Source organism: Euphorbia lathyris, chromosome 8, assembly GCF_963576675.1.
Source record: "Euphorbia lathyris chromosome 8, ddEupLath1.1, whole genome shotgun sequence".
In the NCBI taxonomy this organism is placed as follows: domain Eukaryota; kingdom Viridiplantae; phylum Streptophyta; class Magnoliopsida; order Malpighiales; family Euphorbiaceae; genus Euphorbia; species Euphorbia lathyris.
In genome coordinates, this window is record NC_088917.1 from 7,991,600 (window position 1) to 7,997,599 (window position 6,000).

Sequence of the window (6,000 nt, forward strand, 5' to 3'; positions counted from 1 at the left end):
TAAAAATTGTGTCATGTGTTACAATTTAATAAATTAGTTAATTTTTCATTTAAAATGTGTTAAATGACACCTATGAAAATACTTTAAGGGTCCGTTTGGTATGCCGTAATGCAATGTAATGTAATCAAGGTCGTAATGTAATCAAAGTTGTAATGTAATGGAATGGAATTGTGATTCTATTACCATGTTTGGTTGACAATTAAAAAGAAAATGATGAAATGTAATTACCATTACAATACTTATATCTTATATTTTCCTAATTAAATGTAATCATAAAATTTTATTTACATAATTAAAATCAACGTAAAACATGAAAAACGTGAAAAGCATGAAAAATGTGAAAAATCGAATCGAAATCAAATACAAAATTAGATTAACCGAAATCCATAAATTAGTGTATAGTTTTTCGTTTTTCATATTTTTTTATATTTTTCTCGTTTCTTTTAATTTCCATTTTCAATATTTTTCTTCTTTTTCGGTTTTTCGCATTTTCACATTTTCTCGTTTTTTCGTTTCTTTTTTTTTCTCTTTTTTCTCGTTTTCAATTTTCATGTTTTTCTACTTTTTACGTTTTTGACAAGAATGAGAGGTAAGATTGAGATTTGAGAAATGAGAGGTTAGATGACAATGTAATGAGAATTCAAGTCATTTTTCTATGTAATGGGGATTACAAGATTTATTCAACAAAATTTAACTCAAGGTTTTCTCATTCCATTACAATAAAATTGTAACATGAACCAAACATGGTAATGAACTTTCAATGTAATGGTCATTCCATTACGAATGTCATTACATTTTACCAAACGGAACCTAAGGGTCAAATATTACCAAATAATAACGACAATAAAATTTTGGACACTAAATAGGATATAGAGGTTTAGGCACGTTTGTTTTACCTACTCCTGTTTGGTGTTACTAACAGGTAACATATATTAGTTGATTTTTTTTTTTTTTTTTTTTGTAAAAGGTAGCTGTTTCGAATTTTTACCAGACGCTTTTTGTCTCATATTTAAATTTAAAAGGAAAAAAGCAGTTCCAAAAATTAAAAACAAACGGCCACTTAATCCTATTAAAATTTGAACTTGAAAGATTTATTAGAAAGGACTTTAGACCCTTAGCTACTTAGAATTTGTTTATTAATGGCTTAAAATCTTGATTATGAACTTTCAAAATCTTGATTATCAACTTTCAAAATGTAGTCACCTCAACTTGCTTAAAATATTTTGATAGCCCCTTAACTTGCGAAAGTTTTATAAATTAATCACTCTGTTGCAAAAAAAAAATAAATAAATAAAATAAGTTGCATGTAAAAGGTGTGTATTGGAAAAGTAAAATGAACAACATCGGAGTATGAGGTTCTAATACCAGAAAGAAAATGTTTTACAATTGAACAAATAAGAACTTCATGTTTAATATGTTTTAATCTGTTCTATGAATTATGTAATAACATTTCAAAGACTCCTGCAAAACACTTTCCGCATACAGTTTTTTTTTTTGTAACCGAATGATTAATTGATTACAGTTTAAACAGGTTGAAGAGGCTAGTGAAACTATTAATCAGTAGTTTTCACCTGATCAGTGACTGACCAAGTGAATTTAGTCTGTCACCGTTAGATCTAGGCTTATTACAATCATATGGTGGAAATTAAAACAATCATACGGCTCAGAGTTACACCTTCTAAATCTAACGGTGATTGACCAAATTCACCTGGTCACTGATCAGGTGAAAACCACCGACTATCAAGATACTTTGAAAGTTCAGAAAATCAATCAAACTTTTTGAACAAGTTGAAGGGAGGGTTTATTAATTGTGTGGATAGGTTATAAAAAGGACAAAGAGTTATGCTGATAATATGAAAGGATAATGACGAAAGGATGGATAATGACAACGGTTGAAAATTATTGAATGTGGATTTGGACTTTAATTACAATTAAATTATACAATAAAATTTAATTTGTAATATATCGACATAAGATAAATTTACTTTTTATATATTATAAATAAAATAAAATAAAATATTTTTTGAAAAGAAAAATAAAATATGTTTTTATATTTTAATTTATTAAAAATATATTTTAGACTCTAAAAAATAAACTCTAGATTTTTGGTTACATGGAAGGCAGAGCCCTGAAAAACGGAAAAGAAATTAAGTAATTCCTACTCTTCTAGTTGACCTGCCTAGCCGGTGATCCTCGAGAATAGCCTGAAGGCCTACATGAGGCTCATCACACTCGTGATAGCCCATTGCACTTTTTCCTACGAAATCTGTCATCCAGTCAGCCGCCTGGTTTCCTTCCCAGTAGACACGTAAAGTTTTAAAGTTCCAATTCCTATTCCTAAGACTCTTGCATTTTTGTATAAGCCATGCCTGAGGATGCTGGTTCTCCAAATCCCGTTCCATACTTGTTAAAACATTAAGAGAATCAACCTCTAAGACAATATTCCTTAATCCTTTTGCCTATGTAGACCATAAAAAACTCTCCATAGCTCCGCAATGAACGCTGAACATCTTCCTAAGTTAATCATGAAACCTGCACACCAATTCCCGCCATGATCTCTTAGAACACCTCCTGCTGCTGCCATTCCCGTAGCGCCCTTACATGCTCCGTCCGTGTTTATTTTAAACCATAATTCCTCTGGTGGTGCCATCGGATCCATTGTTCCAGTTTTTGAATTTCATTGCTACTGATCTGCTACTCTAGTGCCTGTCGAAATTCAGTAATTTTCTCATGGATTAAATCCGATTTCCTACCTCTGAATCGCTCTCCCCCAAATATCACTTGATTTCTCCACCTCCAGATCCACCATACAACGAATGCAAAGATCGTTCTCCAATCAGCTCCACGAACTTGCGATTTCTCTTTCATATTTTGCTTAAACCATTCATTCTGATCAAGGCTGAAGAAAATCGAAGCAACGCCGTGTGGCAATAAATCAAGCCATACATCCCGTGCTTCCGTGCAATCCCTGAGTACGTGCAGAATCGTTTCTGTTAGCCCACACTCACAGCAGTCGCTTGACTCAGCAAAGCGACGTTTGACACGGATGGCGTTCGTCATAATACCATTGTGATTAATTAACCATAAAAACACACGGATACGTTCTGTAACCTTGGCCATCCAAATTATCAACCAAATTTCCTCCTCACTGTCAGAATTCCAATTTTCTTATGCATATTTGAAACCAGACCTCACCGTATACCTCCCTGATTTAGAGTCTAGCCAAAACCAGTGGTCACGACATCCTGGTTCCAAATTAAGCGTTTGTGTTGTCAATAGGAGCTTAGCGCATTGCGGGAGGTAAGGATCAATCTCCTGCCAATTCCAATTATCTTCCACCCAGTATTCAGAAACAGTACGACAAAGTGAAATAGCAAGAATTGGTACAGTGGCTAGCTCCTGAAGTTTTTGATTTCCACACCAAATATCCGTCCAAAAGGGTGTTGTTTCTCCATTAAAAACCCCACGTCCAAGTCCTTTTTTTATCACTTCATTACCAGCAACAATGCATCTCCACGTGGCAGAGGCAGCCGGCCAAGCCAGAACTGGAAACTGAACATTCCTATATTCTTGCAGTATTTCGCCGTCAGAAATCGAACCCAGCTATGATTCGGCGCAGTAAGCAAAATCTATGTCAATTTTGCATTGATGGCAGCGTTAAAGTCTTTTGTACGCCTGATTCCAAGCCCCCACTCTGTTTAGGCTTGCAGACTTTATCCCAGTGAACTAAGTGAGGGGTAAATTACATACGTGGTGTACAACCTTTACCCATAATCACACTTTGGTGTACAACCAAAATTTTGTCACACTAAACTGTACAATCTTTTAGTGACCTCCCACTAAAGTGTACAACAGGTAATTTTGACCGGTCAACGCTTGGTCAACGCACCACCTCATCACTTTTAACCTCCCAACAAATAAAAGTGGATCCCACCTAATGCTAAATGACTAATTTACCCTTAATTATATTTTCTTTTATTTTTTATTTTTCTTTTATATTAATTCTTTTCTCTCTCCTCCTTATCTCACTTTTAACCGCCGTCTCTTCCACTGGCTTCTTCTTCTCTACTTCGTTAAATCCAGAACAAATTTCAGTTGAATCCGTCACGGTTCAAATCGCCTCAAATGAAAGACACCTCATATCAGAAATCCCATCTCCACCTCACTGGATCCAAATCCAACAAACCAGACCTCGCAACTTGCTTCCTTTTCATCGAACCAACTCCCCACTGCTCTTCAAATTCATATTAGTCGTAGGCAGTGCATCCAAATACAAATAAGGACTACTATGAGAATCACCACAGATGAGCCCACCACTGACATTGCTCCCACCATTTTCTAAAACTACCCTAAACTGATCAGAACAAGTCAAGATGGCTTCTTTTGGGGGTTTAGGGTTTTGATTGAAGAAATTAAGAGATACCCACTAAAGAATATCAAAAAAGAACAGGTGGGTATCTAGCAAAATGAGATTTTTTTTCAACTTGGGGGAGAGATTTAGTTAGGAGATTAAGAAATAAAGGGGCTTTTTTTCAAGAACAGGAGAGATGCGTGAAAATTGTTGGGTTGAAAATTAAGGGTAAATTAATATAAAAGAAAAATAAAAATAAAAGAAAAAGTGAGATAGGGAGGAGAGAGAAAAGAATTAATATAAAAGAAAATATAATTAAGGGTAAATTAGTCATTTAGTATTAGGTGGGATCCACTTTTATTTGTTAAGAGGTTAAAAGTGATGAGGTGGCGCGTTGACCAGGCGTTGACCGGTCAAAATTACCTGATGTACACTTCAGTGGGAGGTCACTAAAAGGTTGTACAGTTTAGTGTGACAAAATTTTGGTTGTACACCAAAATGTGATTATGGGTAAAAGTTGTACACCACATACGTAATTTACCCACTAAGTGAGGTGATGAGCCCAAAGAAAGTTCTCATTGCACCTATCAAGTTTCCTGCAGATACTAATTTATAAACCATAATTCTTAATTTATATTAAAAATAATAATTACTTTTAATTTGATATAACAAACTATTATTTATATTAAAAATAATAATTACTTTTAATTTATATTATCAGAAGGAAGAACAAGTTATTAAAGAGGATGGAGGGCATTCAACGCAGGTTGGAGGGGAGGTTTGATCATAGCCTTGAGGGCCTCCTCAGAACCCTTCAGAAGGAGCTGGAGGCTGTGCTTAGGCAGGAGGAGTTCCTTTGGTTCCAGAAGTCTCGGAAGTCCTGGATTAGAGATGGGGATCGTAATACCAAATACTTCCATCTCTCTACCCTGATCAGAAGGCAGAGAAATAGAATTGAGGCCATTAAGGATTCTAATGGTGATTGGGTTTATGAAGATGAGGTTATTCGGAACTTAGCCCTGGATTTCTACAGAGAGCTGTTCAAAGAGGAACCTGTTCTTTTGGAGAGGGCTCACTCTATTGCTACATTTCCTTTAATCAGTGAGGATTGTAGTCAGGAGGCCTTTCAACCTATTTCCCGAAAAGAGATTGACCAAGCTATCTTCAGCATTGGGGCTTCTAAAGCTCCTGGGATTGATGGTCTTCCGGCGGGCTTTTACCATAAGCATTGGGATGTAGTGAAGGAAGGCATCTATAATTTTGTCTTGGGGGTGTTCAGTGGTTCGAAGGATATTGAGCTGGTTAATAGAACCCTCCTGGTTCTGATTCCTAAGATTGATAAGCCTTCTTCCTTTTTGCATATGAGACCTATCAGTCTTTGTAATGTTCTTTACAAAACTGTTACAAAGATTGTGGCTAATAGAATCCGTGGCATTCTTCCTGCGATCATTTGTCAGAATCAGGGTAGCTTTGTGCCTGGTAGACAAATGATGGATAATGTGGTGATCGCCCAAGAGATGGTCCACACGATGAAGATTAGGAAGGGGAGGAAAGGCATTGTGGCTCTGAAGCTGGATTTAGAGAAGGCCTATGATCGAATTAATTGGGATTTCTTGATGGAGAGCCTTGAGAGAGCTAGAATCCCGGAC